Genomic DNA, 21137 nt, shown 5'->3' on the forward strand with positions numbered 1-21137 from the left:
GGAGAAAGGCCATAGCTTTTATAGATGGTAGATGGGGTGATCAACTGAACCCTTATTGGGGTTGGGTTGGGAAAAGTCAGGTTGTTCTGATTTCTGTAGCTATCTCTATCCTCTTGACAGCAGCCACGCCTAATAGGCTTATTTCCCTTACTTTTCAAGGTGTGTCTGTCCTTTAGCTTCTCAAGGAGAGTCACCCAGACCCATGTCCCTTAGTTTAGCTGGCCAGTTTAAACTTTAATAGTCCCAAATTGCCGACCCCATAACACTTTCTCTGCATCCTGCTTTTTCTCATCCCCAGTGCCTTTACCCAAGCTCTTTCCTATCTCTAAAATGCTTTTCCCTTTCCTGTTGAATTTCCAATCATTCTTTAATTCTTTAAAGAGAGCAGCACCATGGCATAGAGGCTAAAGAGTTGGCCTCAAAACCAGGAAGAACTGTATTCCAGGCCCATCCCTGACACATACTGGCTGTGTGACCCTGGGCAAATAACAACTTTTCTGTGCTCCAGCTCTTTTTTTTTTTTTTAAGGGAGGCAATTGGGGTTAAGTGACTTGCCCAGAGTCACATAGCTAGTAAGTGTTAAGTGTCTGAGGTCGGATTTGAGCTCAGGTACTCCTGACTCCAGGGCCGGTGCTCTATCCACTGCACCACCTAGCTGCCCCTCCAGCTAACTCTTTAAGACTTTAAGGTTCCATCCTGCACAGGTCAAGGAAGTTTTCTTACCTAGGAATTCCTTATGCCAGTGAAATGACAGGGCAAGTCCTCATCCCTCTTTTTAAAGCCAAATTGAAATACTTCCTCCTCTACGAAACCTTTCTTGGTATTTTCAGCCCATGATAACCTTCCCTCCAGAACTCATATAATTCTTAGCTTGTACTTTTTAAATATAAATAACACATTTTCTTTTGTATCATTATTATTATCTGTTTAGGATCTCCTTTCCCCTTGCCTACTTCTACTTGGACTGTTAAGTTTCATGAGAATATGGACTAGCCACTAACAGAGACCATTATCTAAACTTGACATCTTTGCCACTTCCAAGCACAAAATGCTGTCTATTCCACCGAGTAAATGTTTATTTTTGAATCTGAATCTAGAACTCAATAGTTACAATTCCCCTCAAGCAGCCACAGCCATAGACTTCACCAAATCCCCAGACTTCAGCACCTGCACTTAGTCAGACTCCTTTTTTTTTTTAAAATATTCTAACTTCTTAAAAAATTTTAAACATTCATTTTTCAAAAAAAGAACCTTAAGTTCTGAATTCATTCCTTCTCTCCCACCCACCCCCTACTTATCGTAAAGGCAAGAAATGTGATACCAATTATACATGTGAAAACATGAGAACCATATTCCATTTTAGCCATGGTACAATAAAAGTAAGAAAAATACTTTTTTTAAATTATAAAAGTATTTTATTACATGTAGAGATAGTTTTCAACATTTGTTTTGATAAGATTTCTGGTTTCAGATTTTTCTCCCTCCCTCCCCTCCCTCCCCCCTCCCCAAGACAGCAAGTAATCTGATATTGGTTATATATGTACAATCACATTAAACATATTTCTGCATTAGTCTTGCTGTGAAAGAAGAATCAGAGCAAAAAGGAAAAACCTCAAAAAAGAAAAACAACAGCACCAAAAACAAAAGAAATAGTATGGTTCAATCTGCATCCATATTCCACAGTTCTTTCTTTTCTGGATTTGGAGAGCATTTTCCATGATGAGTCCTTTGGAACTATCTTGTACCATTGTATTGCTGAGAAGAATCAAATCTATCACAGTTGATCAACACATAATATTGATGATACTGTGTACAATGTTCTCCTGGTTCTGTTCGTCTTACTCATCATCAGTTCATGGGAGTCCTTCCAGGTTTCTCTGAAATCCGCCTGCTCATCGTTTTTTACAGCACAATGGTATTCCATTACATTCATATAGTACAACTCGTTCAGCCATTCCCCAATTATTGGGCAAATATTTTTTGTACATGTGGGTCCTTTTCCCTTTTTTATGATCTCTAAAATAAAGACATTTTAAAAAAAATGCTTCAATCTGCATCCAGACTCCATCAGTTCTTTCTGTGGAGGTAGATAGCATTTTTTCATGATAAGTCTTTCAAAATTGTCTAGGATAATTGTATTGATCAGAATAGCTGTCATTCATAATTGATCATCATTATCATCATGCTGTTCCCCTGGTTCTGGTCACTTCGTTTTACATGAATTCATATAAGTCTTCCTAAGTTTTTCTGAAACCATCCTGCTCATCATTTCTTATAGCACAATAGTATTCCATGACAATTATATACCACAGCCTGTTCATCCATTCCCCAATTGATGGGTATGCCTTCAATTTCCAATTTTTTTTTTGCCACTGCAAAAAGAGCTGCTATAAATATGTTTGTACATGTAGATACTTTTCCTTTTCCTTTGATCTATTTGGGAGATAGACCCAGGTGTGGTATTGCTAGATTAAAGGGTGTGCACAGTTATATAGCCTTTGGGGTATAGCTTTGAATTACCCTTCAGAATAGTTGGGTCAGTTCATAATTCCAACAATAGTGCATAAGTGTCCCAACTTTCTACATCCTTTCCAACATTTGACATTTTACTTTTTCTGTCATATTTACCAATCGGATAGGTGTGAAGTGATACCACAGAGTTGGTTTAATTTGCATTTCTTTAATCAATAATGATTTTGAGCATTTTTTTCATATGACTATAAACAGCTTTGATTTCTTCATCTGAAAACTATCAGGGTAGCTAGGTGGCACAATGGATAAAGCACCGGCCCTGGATTCAGGAGAACCTGAGTTCAAATTGGGCCTCAGCCACTTGACACTTACTAACTATGTGACCCTGGGTAAGTCACTTAACCCTCATTGCCCAGCAAAAAACAAAAACAAAAACAAATCCCAAAAAACCTTGTCCTTTCATATCCTCAGATAGCAATTGAGCAATGACTCATATTCTTATACATTTGACTCAGTTCTCTATATAGTTGAGAAACGAGGCCTTTATTAGAGAAACTTGCCATAAATTTTTCCCTTTAGTTTCCTTCTTTCCTTCCAATCTTGGTTATATTGATTTTGTTTGTGCATACTTCTTTTAATTTAATGCAATCAAAACAATCAATACTACATTCTGTAATGTTCTCTAGCTCTTGTTTGGTCATAGCCATAGATCTGACAGGTAAAATTTTCAATGTTCCCCCAATTTGCTTATAATATTGTTCTTCATGTGTATATCATATACCCATTTTGACCTCATCTTGGTATATGGTATGAGATATTGGTCTATACCTCATTGCTGTCAAACTGTTTTCTAGTTTTCCTATCAGTTTTTGTCAAACAGTGAGTTTTTGTCCCCAAAGCTTGGGCCTTTGGATTTATCAACACTAGATTACTATGGTCACTTAATACCATGTATTATATAGATAATCTATTCCACTGACCCACCACTTGTGTTCTACTTTTGGGAGACATTTTCATTCAGAGCTAACCTCAAAAAAATAGCTGTGTTTTTGAAGGGATTGTGAGATGAAGGGTATCTGGGGTTTCATTCAGTGGCAGAGAAAACACTGGGCTGGGTTATGTCCCCAGAACTCATGACTGTTGTGATGAGAAGTCCACCTTCAAGGCAGTGCTCCATGACATGTTTTTCTTCCTTTCTGATAAAAGATACTGTTTCTGAGGCTTTGCTCTCTCATTGCCCTTGGGCTTATCTCAGATGATACAGTCAGGGCCAGATTTTGATAGAGGGCTCAGATGGGGAGAGGTTCTTGTGGGTCCCTGAACAATACATGTGTAAGGAAGATTCTTTTTTTTTCACACTCAGGGTTGTAAGGGAGCCCAAAGAGCATGGAGTTCACCTCTTCTTCCTTAATTTTCCAGATGAAAGAACTGAAGGGTTGTGACTTGGCCGAGGTCACTTAGATTGTAGCAGGCCTTTGGGTCTTCTTATTCTAAATCCAGCTCTCTTTCTTCCATAATGACTTTACTCTCACCTCACTTTTCTTTTTTAAAAATTGTTTTAATGATATCTTTTGTTGTTATGTCACTTTTAATCCTAAATATATTCTTCCCAGTTCTGATACCTAGCAAACTAACCCTTGTAAAAAAAGAAAAGAAAAAGAAGGAGGAAAAAAGTGCTGCAGCAAAACTAGCCAATGCATCAACTGACTGATCATATAATCGATGTTTCTTACCCATTGTCCCCTACTTGTTCAAAGAAGAGAGGGACTGACAGTCTGCTCCCCCCACCCCCAACCTTTGCCTTTGTAGAAAATTTTCTGCTTTTTAGTGGAGCAACTGTGGGTTAAAAAGAGAAGAAAAAAAGTTATTTATTTTCTTGTGTGCAGCCCATAATTAAATGGAAATGGGTAGGGAGAAAGCTTCTTTGTTGCTATTTCCCAGAAGGTGCTGGTTTGATTTGTCCATCTCTGCTCCTCTTGAAAAGCTTTTCAAGATGATCCTGCCAGGTTTATTGTCAGTGAGACAGTTTATTACATCAAAACAAAAGACACTCCTTCATTCAGAAGAAAAAGTGTTTAACAGCACAATGGACTCAGTACAAAAAGAAATTACCTCCTGCTCACAATTCATTCTTGCCAGCCTCCTTATAGAAAAACCACCTCAATGAGAGAAGACAGGATGCAATGACCATGCTCTCTCCCCACTGCAACAACCACAACAACATGATAATGTGATGATTAGTACCCTGAGATCCCTGTAATCCCCCAGAGAGGAGATGGAGGAAGATGTGACCAGCCTGAGGGGGTGAGTCACTTCCAAACAGTACCTTGGAAAGGGCTATGGACCTGGAGTCAGGAGATCTGTATTCTAGTCCAGATTCTACTACTAATGAGCTATGGTGAGCATGGACAAATACCTTTTTTTTTTTTTTTTAAACCTCAGTTTCCTTCCCTGGAATATAATTCCAATATTCCATGGAGTGTTCCCTGGGATTGGACTAAGATGATTTCTAAAGTCCTTTTCAGATCTAACATTCAAAGAATTCATGTTTCTCAGGAGCAGCCTTTAGGAAGATAGATTTAGAACTGGGAGAGACCCTGGAGTCCAAACTCCCTCATTTTACAGAGGAAGAAGAGACGTTAAGTTACTTGCTCTGGGGAACATAGGTAATAAATGGAAAAGCCAGGATTTGAACCAAAGTCCTCTGACTCCACATTCAGAGCTTTTCCTATCATGTCAGGCTCTCTCTACTCCTCCTTTGGTTTAATGTTTACTTCTACGGTCATGTCCAATGAGCCACTTGGTGACTTGGACCTGCCATTAGATAGGGTCATTACATTTTTGGCCTCCATATATTGGCTTTCATTTTCAGCCAGACAGTCCCTCCCTGATCTCTGGACCCAATTGCTTGTGTTTTTCCTTTGCTGGGATAGACTTATTGCAGATTGGCTCTGTCCCCTTGAGGAGCTGGCAGGAGTACAGGGAAGGAAGACTGGCAGTGACTCTCAAACAAGCAACAACCCTTTGGATTTTTCAAGTGCAACATTCTTAGTGGAGGGTCCTGGCCTGACCAATATTGGGAGGTTCTGTGAGTAACTTTCACACATTTCAAAGCACTTAGGCTATGGGAAAGCTCATCAGGAAAAGAACATGTTTTTGAGACTTTTTTTTTTTATTCATCAGCATCTGTCTGTTATGAGCCATACAACAGATCAAGGTTTACTCAGGCAGCCAAATAGCTTGACTTCACTACTTGGATGATTCCCCCAGTTTCCTGCTTTCCTTCTAATTTTGGCTGCATTGGTTTTGTTTGTACAACCCCTTTTTAATTTAATGTAATAAAAAATACTACAGTCTGTATCTCTTTGTTTGGTCATACATTTTTCCCTTATCCATAGATCTGACAGGTAAAAATTTCCATGTTCCCATAATTTTGCTTATAATATCATTCTTTTTGTGTATATCATATACCCATTTGACCTTATCTTGGTATACAGTGTGAGATGTTGGTCTCTACCTATTTTCTGTCAAACTGTTTTCCAGTTTTCACAACAGTTTTCGTCAAATAGTGAGTACAATTAAAATGTCCCCATAACTGCTTATCCTGTGTGATTCTTGTCCATGGCATTCCTAAATCCTCCTTGGAGGAGCCAACCAACACACCAGTTCTCTCAGAAAGGTGTTAAGAATCTGTGAAGTACTAGAGATATATTAAACCTTCCATCTCATCAATGCTCCTTTCTTCTATTCTGCCTCTTGTAATCACCAACTTCCTTCAAGACTCAAGGGGCAAAGTTCTACGTTTTGTAGATCTTTCTTGGAAAATTCTGTACCTCTCCCCTTTCCCTTAGTAACTATGAATGCCTTCTGTCAGGATCCCCTTGCCAAGACAATGCTTCCCTTTTTACTTCTCTCTCTTCACTATTAGGAGACACCCTATTTTCCAGAGCTAAGGTCCAGAAAGCAAGCTGTGCCCTGAGCTTGGCATAACAACATCATTTGTGCTCACCCTCTGGATGAACTCTGCCCCAGCAAAATCCCCCAATTCTTCCCGCACTGGCCCCAGGTGGTCCCTGAGTTCAGACAAACACCTGCAGGAACTATGTTCTGGTCATGAAGTCCTGCTATGATTCAAACTTGTTTCATTGTTGCTGATGCCCCTCATTGTCAAGGCTGTCTTCCCCGTGTAACCACTGCTACATGTATCAAGGGTTGACCTCACTAAAGGGGGTCTCCTCCTAGAGAAGGCCCTGACACATGTGTTTAGTTTCCTCCTCCAATGGAATAAAGAAAGCTTTTGCTTATGACCACTGTCATCTTTATTTTAATTTTGTTTCTATTTTATTTCTTAGTTAACTGTGGTTTTGATAACCTGTGTGAACTCTGATATTTTTTGGATGTAACTGCGGTTGTGATAACTTCTATAAGTTTTCTTGTATTGTATTTTTCAGAGTTAGCAGTGGCTGCATAAGCTCTGTGACTCTTTGGTCATTTGTTTTCAGAGCTGACACTTAGCATCCAAGGTTACCTTGTGTTTGACTAGTACATGTCATGGATATGTTATTATGTGCTTATTGTCTTCCCCTTTAGAATGTAAGCTCCTTGAAGGAAAGGGCTTTTACTTTTGTCAAGTTAAGAAGCATTTTTTGGGAGGGGGGGGTGATTGCAATTGGGGTTAAGTGACTTGCCCAGGGTCGCACAGCTAGTAAATGTCGAGTGTCTGAGGTCAAATTTGAACTCAGGTCCTCCTGAATCCAGGGCCAGTGCTTTATCCACTGTGCCACCTAGCTGGCCCCCTTGATTCATTTCTAAAAGAACACAGAATGGCAGAATGCTAGAAATTAGAGTATCTTAGGGGTCATCTAGTACAGCTTCACTTTATAGTTGAGGAAACTGAGCCCCAGAGAAAGTGATTTACTCAAGTATACCCAACTACCTAGGGGCAGGGCCAGATTTTAAACTCAGGTCCTCTGGTCCCAAATGCAGTGTTCTTTTCACTTTGCATTATGTTTCCTACATTTGACTGAAGTCTCATAACAATCACCACCAAAAATCCCATGATCAAAGCCCTTCATTGTCCAAGGCCCAAGCCTGGAGAGTCATGGAATTTTTGTTTGTCTTTTTTTCCCCAGGGCAATGAGGGTTAAGTGACTTGCCCAAGGTCACACAGCTAGTAAGTGTCAAGTGTCTGAGGCTGATTTGAACTCAGGTCCTCCTGAATCCAGGCTGGTGCTTTATCCACTGTACCACTTAACTGTCCCCTAAATTTTGTTTGTCTTTTTTTTTTTTTGCAGAGTCATGGAATTTTTAAGTCAAAATAGACCTTAGAAATGATCTAAGGAACATTAATGGGAGCATTAATCGTTATATCTAGTGGCTGGCTTGAGGCAAATCTTGATCATTAGGACAGAATTCATGATGAGATGCTTTCATACTCAAACAGCTTTATGCTCATTAATTTATCAATCCACACAGAATAGCCTTTTCACATTAGCTTAATTATCAACAAGATGTCCAGGAAGTCTCAGACAGATGCCTGACACTGATGAGATGCTTTACTGACATGTTCTTTTGGAGGGAATAAGTTTTCATTCCCCAAGCAAGCATGCCAAAGCCTCTCAACTGTGTAAAAAACTATTTGTCACAATGACTTCTGTGATTTCCATCACAAAAAGAACCCACCGTTTCCTCGGAGGAATGCTTTGGATTGTTTTTTGCTTACTCACACACACACACACACACACACACACACACACACTTGCACACACAGAGCTAGTATCAGGATGGAATTGGAATCTATGTCTTCCTGAGTCCAATTCCAGTACTTACAGCAATGCCATCAAACTGCCTCAGAAGCTGGTTAATGTAAGCTGTAAGAGACTTCTCAATAGAGGGCTGGACTTGGAGTTAGAAGTTCTAGGTTCAAACGCCACTTCTGACATTAACTACGTGATCATGGGCAAGTTACTTAACCTCTGAATTTCCAGGAACTCTAGCTTATTTACTAAGTTATACAAGCATTGTAATCTGACTCTAATGACATATGGGTAGGGGAAGTAGTCTAAAGGACCAGACACAGAGTCTGATATGATCCAGTGTGTTGAAAGCCTTTTTCTTGATCTGAAAATCAAACAACAACCAGATCATATAAGTTTTAGTTATAAAACATAAATCACCTCATTTAATAACTAACATTTACATAGTGCTTACTATGTGCCAGGCACTATGCTAAGTACTTTACAATTATTATTTCATTTGATCCTCACAATCACTCTAGGTGGTAGGTGCTATTATTATCTCCATTTTACAGATGAGGAAGTTGAGGAAAACAGGGGATAAGTGACTTACCTAGGGTCACATAGCTAAAAGTATCTGAGGCTGCATTTGAACTCAGGTTTTCTTGAAACCAGGTCTAGCACACTATCCACTTTACCACCTAGCTGTCTATTTAAGCTTCATAACAATGTCAGGTATAGTAGTGTAAGAATTACGATCCCTATTTTTACACATTTAACCTGGGGTTCAAGTCATTTTCATAAGACTCTCCTTACTGGTGAAGAGAATGATTACTCAATGCTCTGTATCTACTTGAGAAGCAGAGTTATAGAGAATGGAGGGAGGGGAGAGTTGTTTTTCTGACTTCTAGTTTTGTGAAAAATCATTTTTTTTTTGTTTTTGGTGAGGCAATTGGGGTTAAGTGACTTGCCCAGGGTCACACAGCTCATAAGTGTCAAGTGTCTGGAGGCTGGAGTTTTTCAACTCAGTACTCCTGACTCCAAGGTTGTGCTCTCTCCACTGTGCCACCTAGCTGCCCCTGACTTCTAGTTTTGAGAGAGGATGCAAATAGCCCCAGACTCTCTCCAGGAGAACTTCCTTGAGAGGGGAGCAAAATTCAAAGAAGCAGCTGACATTCAGAGGACAATGCACATTAAGAATGTTCCTATTTCCTTGGAACACTAATGCATTGTTGGTGGAGCTGTGAACTGATCCAACCATTCTGGGAGAGCAATTTGGAATTATGCCCAAAGGGCGATAAAGCTGTGCTACCCTTTGACCCAGCAAATAACCACTTTTTGGGTCTTTGCCCAAAGAAATCATGGAAATGGGAAAGGGACCCACATGTACAAAAATATTTATAGCTGCTCTTATGTGGTGGCAAGGAATTGAATTGAGGGGATGCCATCAATTGGGGAATGGCTGGACAAGTTGTGGGATATGAATAAAATGGAATACTATTGGTGCTGTAAGAAAGTGATGAGCAGAAGAGTTCAGAGAAACCTGAGGTCGTGCGTGGGCTGATGATGAGTGAGATGAGCAGAACCAGAAGAACATCAACATTGAGTGTTGACCTGTTGTGATGGACTATATTCTTCTCAGCAATGCAATGGGTACAGAAGATTCCAGGGAACTCAGGATAGAAGAGGATCTCCAAGTCCAGGAAAAAAAAAAAAAAGAACTGTGGATTAGATGCTGAATGAACCATACTATTTCTTTTGCTTTTGGTGCTGATGTTTTCTATTTTGAGTTTTTTGTCATTGCTCTGATTTTTCTCTTATAACATGACTAATGTAGAAATATGTTTAATGTTATTATGTACATATATATGTACATATAGTATATATATGTATATGTATATGTATATATATATAAAACCTATATCAGATTACCTGCTGTCTAGGGGAAGGGGAGAGGGAGGGGAGGGAGGGAGAAAAATCTGAAATTGGGAAAGCTTGTATAAACAAAAGTGTGAACTATCTTTACATGTAACGGGAAAAAAATAAAATCCTTTATTAATTTAAAAAAGAATGTTCCTATTTTCCAGGTCACTACTGTCATGAGGGAAATATTGGGTGGGGGTCCTTAGGTATTCCTCTTTAAAGAATACACCCTCTCCACAGATTCAATTAGAATAAAATAGTCTTTTATTATGATGCTAGAGAAAGTGACTGAGAGGGAAGTCAAAGATTTCCCTCAAGGGAGAAAATGGCTTAGAGACAACGGGGTTCTCCGAAATGCATTTTCTCTTCAACTAGAAGGGAGGCCAAAAACTTTGGATGATGGGGACAACAGTATGGGGTGACCACCTAACTTGGGGGTGGGAAAGCTTTCTGAGAGTCAGGGTCATTTTCTTTTGGAATGATAGTCCTGACCTCTGGAGTTATCTCTGTCTCCTAGCTCAGGTAGTAACCACACCTGACTTTCTTGCTATACAATTAATTTTTCCCTACTAGGTGTGGCCCAACCCCCATGTCACTACACTAGAGCTTTTGGGTGTTTTGATTTTCAGATTACCCCCAGACAGGTGTTTTTAGGGACCCTTTCTTTCGTTTAATGAGATATTTCACTTCAGTGGTGGAGTTTCCTTCACTGGTGTATTTTGTTTTTGTTATTGTGGGGGCAGTGGGGGTTAAGTGACTTGCTAGGGTCACACAGCTAGTAAGTATCAAGAGTCTGAGGGCCAGATTTGAACTCAGGTCCTCCTGAATCCAGGGCCAGTGCTTTATCCACTGTGCCACCTGTGATGCCCCCCCCCCACTCTGTGTATTGTCTAGTACATTCTCTCTGTGAACCTTCTGTGATTGTTTGTGTTTGCTATCTCCTGGGATAAATGGGTTTACATCATTTGATATTGTGGTTGTCTTTGTGTAACTAGTATCTGGTGGAAAAGGAGTCAAATCTTCAGATATAGTTCTGGGTGCTGCCTTGCCCATTAAGGATAGTGAACAAGAAAAGAAGCTGAACCAAAGGAAATAAATTTCCTTTGGACTAGCAATATTCGGGAGAGGGCAGATCAATAGTAATTCTAGTCCTGTATCCTCTATCTGAAGGGAGCAGAGTGGATTAGTCTCATGGCCCTAATCTGCTTCCCTCCTTGGATGAATCAGTCTCCCTTGAAGAATGGGGGCTTGAGATTCCCTAGATATTATTCATGCCTCCCTTTGAGCTGCATTTAGAAGACTCATCCTGGGATACACACAGAAACCGCATTAGCAACACATGCAGTGCATGCATGCTAAAACTTAGGCCCGGAGAGGGGGAAATTTTGCAAATAGAAGGTGATACTCTGGCTGAGGTTTTCTGATGACAGATTCAATCCTCTTTCCACCATATTGTTGAGTTATGCTGAGGATCCCTGGTTATTCAAGCTTGGGTTTCAAGTGTGTTAGTATAACAGTCTAGGTTTCCAGTTCTCAGCTGGCCTCTCACATGCTGCAAATGTCAGATTAAAAAAAAATCCCTGGTAGTAGAAATCCTCCTCTAGAAAAATCAAACACTGCTTGATGCTTGGAAAAGAAGAATACATTTATCCCTTAACCCATCCTTGAAAATGTCTTCCACACCCTTATCTGGCCCACTTAGGGATTAATCAGCACTTAGTGCTCCCCACTTCCACACCTCAGCATTACTCTCCAAACTCAGGAGTACCATTTGTTGATGTTGTTGTTAAATCTGTATCCTCTGAAAGGGGCACATAGGTGGCTCTGTGGATAGGGTGTTGGGCCTTGAGTCAGAAGACTCATCTTCCTGAGTTAAAATCTGATCTCAGGGCAGCTAGGTGGTACAGTGGGATAGAGCTCTAGACCTGGAGTCAGGAGTACCTGACTTCAAATCCGACCTCAGACACTTAACACTTACTAGCTGTGTGACCCTGGGCAAGTCACTTAACCCCAATGCCTCACTAAAAATTTAAAAAAATTAAAAAAAAAATCTGATCTCAGTCACTTAGTAGCTATGTGACCTTGGGCAAGTCACTTAGCCCTATTTGTCTCAGTTCTTCATCTGTTGTTGTTCATCCTTTTGATGATGGTGAAAGCGATAGGAGAAAGCACGTGGTCCTTAGGATTCCTCTGTAAAGAATTACACTCTCGCACAAGACCTAATCAGGAATAAGAGACAGGTTTATTGGGGTACAAGAGAAACCGTGCCGGAGGAAGGTTTTGCCAGAACAAAACGCTTCCCCCCAACTGACTTGTGGGGTGCCATTTATAGGGTTTCGATGGGGGGGTGGGTAAGAGTCTCTTATTGGGTGAGGGCTGGTGGTCTTCCCGCGTTGCGCTGTGGTAGGAAGAATCCCTCGTGAGAGATCTGGTGGTGGGTGTCAACTTTGTCCTGATGGGTCTAAGCAGTCTCCTGATGGGCGGTTCCAGTGGTCTTCTCCTGGATTACCTCATCCAGATGCTTAGAGGACTGGAATGTGGGGTGATGGTCCTGGAGCATGCTCAGTTTAATCTGTGCCGCTTATCTCCATTAGGTGAGTGTGTGTGTCCTTGATTGTGTTCAAGGAGAGGCCTACTTGATTTCAAGGGAAAACCCCTGAGGTTTCAAGGAAAAGGTTCCTTGAAACCCCCAGAGAATTGTTGGGGTGACCGGGGCCCATAATCCTCCCATGACACTTTTGTCATGGGGCGCAGAGATCCCCAGAATTTCTCTGGGGCACACTGAGGAATCTTCTCTTTGAGAAACTAAACCAGAGGACAGATAACGCCTAGAGAGATAAGATGAACCAAATCAGAGCTGAACTAGCTTGGGATTCCTACCCTTCATTCTAGTCTCCCTTACCCTGGGGAGATAAATGTGGGTGTGGCTGCGGCCTTTGTGTTCTGAAGAGGGATCTGTAGCCACCCCTCACCCAATTCCTTAGTCACTACCAGTGGGGGATGGTCCTCCACTCCTCACCCAATTCCCCCAGCCACCACCAGTGGGGGATGGTCCTCCCTCACTAAAGGAACTTTCCACAGGAAGATGGTCCACCCCCATCAGGCCTCTATAAAAGTACTTTCCAGTCTCCTGTTTGAAGGAGATTTGGTACCTCTGAGCCATGTGCTTTATGCAAATCTCCCATGAAAACTCCAAGGATTTCTTTCATGGGTTTCCCTCCCCCCACCCTTCCCTTCCCTTGCTCCTAAATAAACTATCACCTTATTCTAACTATACTTTGTGTGCAAGAGGGTGTAATTCTTTAAAGAGGAATTCCTAAGAACCCCAACTCCCACCAACCCGCACCCCATTTTCCCCCATATCACTTTGTTTTCCACTTCGATGTCTTGACTTGTGAGTGAATTGGATTTAAGTGAGCTAGAACTACAAAGTTGTCAGCCTCAATGCTGGGGTGTACAGATCTGCCTCACTCTCTCTTTCAGAGTCATCAAAGTCCAGTGGCAAGTCAAAAGTCAAGACAGCTAACTGGTGATGACCCTTGATGTGGTGGATGACCTTGGCCTTTTAAATTAAGGTCTTTCTCAAGTCTCAGTTTGTTTGAGGCAATGCCCATTTAATGACTAATGATTGAGACAAAAGATGAGCCAATTTACCGTTAGATAAATATCAATCTGGGATGAGAAGAACCTCAAAATTTCTGGCCCAAACAGAAAATGATTTCTATTTACATTCATTCTAAGCTATCAAAACCCAAATAATGAGCCATGCTTGGGCTGGGGGCCATTCAATGAAAGCCAGAGTGGATTTGGGTTTAAAGGCTAGTCAAGTAACACTATTTGAAACACAATGGGCTCTTTAAAAGCCTGTTTTTCCATAGCCTTATGTTCCTGGAAATCATAAATGAAAACTGCACAGGACAAAAAATAAATTGCATAGCTTTTTGAAAAAAAAATGAGCTGGAGAAGAAATGGCAAGCCACTCCACTATCTTTGCCAAGAAAATCCCAAATGGGGTCACAAATAGTCAGATATAACTGAAAAAAAAAAAAAAGATTGAAGAAGAACTGAAATCCTCTGAAAAGGCATAGGATTGTAGAGTAAGAGCAGGGGTGGACCTTAGAGGTTATTTAACCCAATCCCTTCCTTTTACAGATGAAGAAAATGAGGCCCAGAGAAATTAAGGGACTTGTCCCAGGCATTCTTTTTCTTTGATTTCCTTATTTTATAAGAAGGGGATTAAGAACTTGGGGGACTGGAACTTGGGTTCTCTGGTTTCCCTAAATTCCATTAAGCTAGCTGTTTGCCTCATTTACAAAATCAAACTCATAAGTGGAGATATAGTCGAGATAATAGTGTAGTGGCAGCTTGCTAGGCCTGAGTCCAGTTAGGGATGCTCTGGCCCTGAGGGGGACACTATGACCATGGAGAAATGTGGTTGATCAGTTTGTTGGGGTCAGTTAGAGATGACTCTTTCCTTAAAGAAGCAAAGTAGCTGATTAGACAGGTAGTGATTGGGTCAAACAGATAATAAAGCAGCCACCCAGAAAGCTGGGCTCCTTAAATTTACAACACGAGTTTTAGTTGGGAGCCAGCATGTTTGCTATGTGATTAGGACCAGGTAATGACCATAATCTCAAGTTAGAAATGTGGAATTTTTATTGTTTATATGTCAAAATAGCTAACATCATCATTTTCAAATTTCTGTAACTTTTCAGTCTTAGGTCTTTACACCCACTCCTTCTTGCCTCTATAAAATTGGTCATCGTCTCTTTTTAATTTGGGGAGTTTGAAGTTAGACGTCTTCTTCCCAGCCAGACCTCCATGGCTGTACGTGATTAAACCTCCCTGGGAGTTAAAGTTACAACTTCTTCTTCCAGCCATACCTCTATGGCTGTCGTGATTAAGGAACATGCCATAAACCTGTTACCTCCCCGGGAGTCAAAGTCTAGGCTTCTTCTCCTGGTCATGCCTCTGTGTGCCAAATGATAAAACTTTACTTCAATTTTGATTGGATTGTGTGGGCAAGTAATTCTTTGAAAGAGGAATGTTTTCAAGATCACGTCTATGGTAATAATAGGGTCATAAACCTGCCACTTAGCGGGATGTGCCACCAGAGACTTATGTGTCCTCTTTTGTTTTAAATAATAAAATTTTTATTTATAGTTTTGAGTTTCAATTTTTTATCCCTCTTTCCCTCCCTCCCCACTCCCTCCCTGAGGCAGCAATCATATATGGGTTATACATGTATGATTATGTAAAACATTACCATATTTGTCATTTGACAACTTGATTAAAAGAAAAAAAAAGTGAACACCAGGAGACTTACAGGAAAGGTTCTTTTGTTTTAGGAGAAAGGGGGAAGGAGGTAGTGATAGTACGAGGCAAAAAAGAGGTTAACAGAAAAAACCTAAGACTGAGCTCTGATTTAAGATCTAAGCTCTAAGAGGGATTCAGACCCCGGTTAATGGATAACCTAAGACTTTGGGCCCTCATCAAAGACAGGACCTAAGTTCTTGTTAATTGGTCCCTTGAGGTCTGGCTCCTATTAACTACCCCCATTAATCACCACTCATAACAAGAACATAAAGAGGTAAGTCATAGAGACCTTAACTATAACCAAAGATATAGAGACAGGCTATAGAAATTCAACTTGATAAATGAAAATATTCAGAAACTAGACATGGGAATGAACATTCTGATCTTATGATGTGTAAACCCCCAAAACACACCTCCAGGGAAAAAGGCACCTGCCTCAGGGGTTGGCTTAGGACCCCAGGAACTCCAAATTAGGAAAAACCCTCCCCTGTACCTCCCTAAGGTGGAGATTATCATAATGAGACTGATAACAATTTATCCATACTAAAAATATAACTGTCTTTTCTTTCCCTATTCGAGAGACACCTCCATGATACTCTCCTGAGGTCACTCACAACATTGCATTAAAATTTGGGAAACTGAGTCACTGAATCTTGTGCTTCTTTTGGGATGACCCATGATCAATTTGATCAATTAAACTCATTCTACATCAGCAATAAGAGGTAGCAAAGCTGGTCTTGATGTGCCAGTTGCCCTTGGCAGTATAAGCAAGGAAAAAACCCTTTCATTCTGCCAGTTTTGTCCTTTATGCCCTGCATAAGAGACTGGTAACTCAGAAGTTTCTCCTTGAGAAGTTAAACTAAAGGACAGCACACCTAAGAAGTAAGGGTAGATAAGCAGCACCTGGGATAGAGCTAACTCCAGAAGTCAGGACCACCATCCTCACTCAAGCCTTTCCCATCCTACCCCTCATTCAAGCTTTCCCCCAACCCCAAAAGGGAACTTTCCATTGTCAGGTGGTCACCCCATCTATCCTATATAAAAGCTTTGGCCTTCTGTTCTGGGAAGAGAATGTTTCTAAGCAATTTCTTTCCCTTGAGGGAAAGTCTTGACTTCTCTCTAGGTCACTTTCTCTAGGGCCCAAATAAAAGACCATTTTATTCTAATTGGACTGTGTGTGAGAGATGTAATTCTTTTTTTTTTTTTTTTTTGGTGGGGCAATGAGAGTTAAGTGACTTGTCCCAGGGTCACACAGCTAGTGAGCATCAAATATCTGAGGCTCAGAAGGAAATAGCTTGAATTCAGGCTCCTCCTGAATCCAGGGCGGGTGCTTTATCCACTGGGTCACCTAGCTGCCCTGAGTTGGAATCCTCTGTAAAGCAGAGGAATACTAAGGTTTCTCCCCAACACTCCCCACCAAATTTCCTGTGACAATGCCATGAATCCCCAATAGAAGGGTAAGGGTTTACCTAATTTGGAAGCTGGTCTGGCTCAAACTGGCTTTATTTAACAGGAAAGATTGAAGGGTGGGGCCTTAAGGTGTGGCTCAGCTCTGGAGGAGCTCAGCTCCGTGTGCCTCACTGAGAGGAGTAGCAATGCAAGGACAATACTGAAATTCTGACATCACTAGCATCATTAAGAGGGAGTGGTAGGTAATATTACATTTGATTAACATTTTTTGTGTCACTCCATTTCTTTTCCTCTCATCCTACCTCCCTTTCCCATTTCCTTCCCTCCAAATTTTCTTCCTTTCTCATTCATTCGGTCAATAAATATTATTAAGTACCCATATTATATGCCAAGCATTATAGTCAGTGCTGGGGATACAAAGAAAGACTGAAGTCAGTCTGCTCTAACTGGGGACATGCAAACACTATATACACAAACAAGCTACATACAGGATAAATTAGAAATAATTACCAGGGGGGAGGCACTAGTATTCTTTTCATCCGCCATTGTCTTCCCCCCTTTAGCTTCCTCCTCTACCCGCTTTCCTTCCAAGCTTCTTTCTTTTTCAAGGTTTGGGTGGTTCTTCTAGGAGATGAGGCTGAAACTGCCTCTGGCAGGAAGTCCAAGTACACACAGAAGCTGATTTAGGTGAGATGGCTCCTCTACAGAAAATACCAATTATGCTAGAGGTGAAATTAGCACCAGAAGCCTCGTTTTGATTAATTTGGCTTAGATTGGACTGCTCAGCCATCCAAAGTTTTCTCAGGTCATTCAGTTATTCTCTCTCAAAACAAGTTCTTCTCTTCCCTCCCCAATCCTCTCAATTTCCAAAACTGGAACAGGTTGTTGCTGCTGCTGCTGCTGGCATGTGTTTCAGCCATGTCTGACTCTCAGTGACTTCCATTTGGGGTTTTCTTGGTAAAGATGTTGGATAGTGTTATAGGGCCTAATGGTTAGATGGTTATATCAAAGAACCTTCTCCTTGAGAAACTAAGCCAAAGGACAGACATACCTAAAGAGAAGTGGAACCTGATCAGGACTGAGCTAGCTCCAGGACCACTACCCTTCATTCCAGTCTTCCTCACCCCCAAGGAGATAAGATTAGGTTGTGGGCTGCTGCCTTGTGGCAGAGGAGGAAAGAGAGATGGCTTGAGAGATCAGCAGCCACCCCCCACCCAATTCCCCAAGCCACCACCAGTAGGGGATGCTTTCCACAGTCAGCCACCACCAGTAGGGGAACTTTCCACAGTCAGACAATCACCTCATCAGTAACTGTCTGTCTCCTGCTCAAGGAGATTGGTATCTCAAACCACGGTCTGTGCCATGCCTTCTCCCCATGAGAAGTCCAAGGATTTCTCTCTTGGTTTCCCTTCCCCAGCCCCCCTTCCCCAGCCCCTAAATTAACTATCATCTCACTCTTTGGATTTGTGTGCAAGAGGGTGTAATTCTTAAAGAGGAATTCTAAGGACCCCCAAACTCCTATCCCCTATTCCCCCCCCCACCCATTTCCCACAACAGATAGGTTGCTATTTCTTTCTCCAGCTCAATTGATATAGGGTTAAGTGACTTGCCCAAGGTCATACAACTAATAAGTGTCTGAGGTCAGATTTGAACTCAGATCCTCCTAACTCCAGGGCCAGCATTCTATCCACTGTGCCTCCTAACTGCCCCTAAACAGGAATATGCACTGAGAGAAATCATAAACAAAACTAACTCTGCTCCTGAAGTTTTATTTTTAATAAAAAGGAGAATAATTCAGGGAAGAAAATGGTCCTGTGCTCTATGAAGCCGAAAATAATTGGGGCTGTGAAGAAAGCAACCCCCCTTCCCCCTGCCAATTTTTAGAAAGTTTTTCTTCTGAAATGGGTGGAAGTAGGGGAGAAAGGGAAGGTGAAGTAAGTCAGGGACTGTGTGGGAAAAGGATGGGAGTAAATCAAGTCAGATGCTTCCTCTTGCTCATAAACCCTTGTGATGTCATTAGTCTCTTTGAGAATGAAGAAGGAACAGCAATAACAGTAAACTCTCAATATGATTTTTCTTTCTCTTTTCAGGTAGATGGAAAATTGGAATGGGCGGTGGGTATTATGGATAGGTTTAGGGTGGTGTGAAGAGTCTGGAGAGACCAGGGAGTAACTTAGAGAAAGAATTTCCTTGACTTGGAGAGTGAGATGGAAAGTCATCATTTACTTCTTTGTTTTGTTTTGTTTTGTTTGTTTTGTTTTTTTGTTTTTGTTTTTTGCAGGGCAATGGGGGTTAAGTGACTTGCCCAAGGTCACACAGCTAGTAAGTGTCAAGTGTCTGAGGCCGGATTTGAACTCAGGAACTCCTGAATCCAGGGCCGGTGCTTTATCCACTGCGCCACCTAGCCCGCCCCCCATCATTTACTTCTCATTATTGCCTGCACCAGTCTTTTGGAATAATCATGATAACTTCTAATTCTTTTTTCTTTCTTCCTTCCTTCCTTCCTTCCTTCCTTCCTTCCTTCCTTCCTTCCTTCCTTCCTTCCTTCCTTCCTTCCTTCCTTTCTTGTCTCTTCTTTCTCTGAGGGGCAATGAGGGGTTAAGTGACTTGCCCAGGGTCACACAGCTAGTAAGTGCCAAGTGTCTGAAGCTGGATTTGAACTCAGGTCCTTCTAAATCCAGGGCTGATGCTTTACCCACTGCACCACATAGCTGCCCCAATAACTTATTTTTCTACTGAATTTCAAGGTTTACAAAGTTTGGAAGGTCGCTGTGAAAAGATTTCCCATCTTTTGCAGATTTAATAATTGGAAATCAGGGAGGCTAACTGACTTGCCCTTAGTCACACATCCAGGGAGTATTAAAGCCAGACTAAAACTTTTTGTCTCTTTTCCATTGTACCACAGCTGCTGCTTGAACAATGGTTAAATTCCTCACATTTTCATAGCCATTTATAATTTACTAGTTACTGTCCCATAAATTGTTGAATTTGATCCTCACAACACGACAGTTAGGGCAGATTATTATTCCATTATGCAAATAAGCAAACTGAGGCTCAGATTGGCTAATTGTCTTGGTTGAGATCACCCAGCCAGATTTAATCACTGAGCAGGGACTAGAATTCAGGTCTTTTCATGACTGAGCTAAATGTGGAGAGCATCCGTGGAGCATCACTGGAGAGTAGAGGGCATTGTCATGACAGTATGTAAAGCCCTCAATATTAAGAGTCAAAGGCCCAGTTCAAAGAGAGTATTATTTGTATTCCAGTTAATATGAAAATGATTTGGGGGTCTTACTGGTCTTCAAGTGTAAGATGAGTCTATAGTGTGATGCGTCAATGAAGAAAGCTGATATAATCTCAGGCTTTGTTAAAACAGTCATGATACCCAGGACAAGGTAGGTGGAAACACCAAATGTAATATGTCCTGATCAGATTACTTATGGAGCCTTGTGTTTAGTTGTAGGCCCTGCATTTTAGGAAGGATGTGATCAAAAGGAAGATATCCAGAACAAGATTTCTAGGAGACAAGGAAGACATTGAGGAGCCTCAAGTTTGTGCCACATTTTCAACTCTTTCAGCAAATGAGGATATTTTAGCCTGGAGGAAAGAAAATGGCCAGATAGTGATGCTGAAGTGTTTGAAAGGCTGTCATAGACCGGAGGGAATGACCTTATACTTGACTGCAGAGGGCAGAACTAAGAGTAATTGGTGGGAGTCATAAAGAGGCAAAGTTAAGCTTGATATAAAGACAGACTTTGGAACAATTAGAGTTGTCCACAGTGGAATAGGCTATTTCATGGAATAAAAGATTCCTTGTCACTAGAAATCTTCCAGTAAAATGAAATTTTTTTTAAAAAATGTGTGTGTGTTTTTTTAAAGTATTCTCTATGTTTTAGGCACTGTGCTAAGAAGGAAGACTATTTGCTGAGTAAGTCCAAAGGAATTCCCTCAGTTCCCTTTCAAACTCCAAGATTCTGGAATTCTGGCTCCTGATTTGTAGGCCAGTGATCATTTACTCACTCAACACACATATACTGAGTAAAGGTGTGAGGTGCTGCTTTAAAAAAAAAAAAGATTTCACTTGGCTCTCATCTCAGAGGAAGTACTATTTCTAACATTGAGAGCTAAAGAAGCAACTTCATCTAATTCCTGGCTCTTTCTCTTATATTCCTTGCCTTTGTCCTCTCCCTTCTCCTCGCCTTCTCTCCTTTTCTCTCTCTCCCTCACCATTCCCCACCCCCCACTTAATTTCTCTCTCTCATCTCTTATCTTTCTCTCTAC

This window comes from Dromiciops gliroides, chromosome 2 (assembly GCF_019393635.1).
Source record: "Dromiciops gliroides isolate mDroGli1 chromosome 2, mDroGli1.pri, whole genome shotgun sequence".
Taxonomy (NCBI): domain Eukaryota; kingdom Metazoa; phylum Chordata; class Mammalia; order Microbiotheria; family Microbiotheriidae; genus Dromiciops; species Dromiciops gliroides.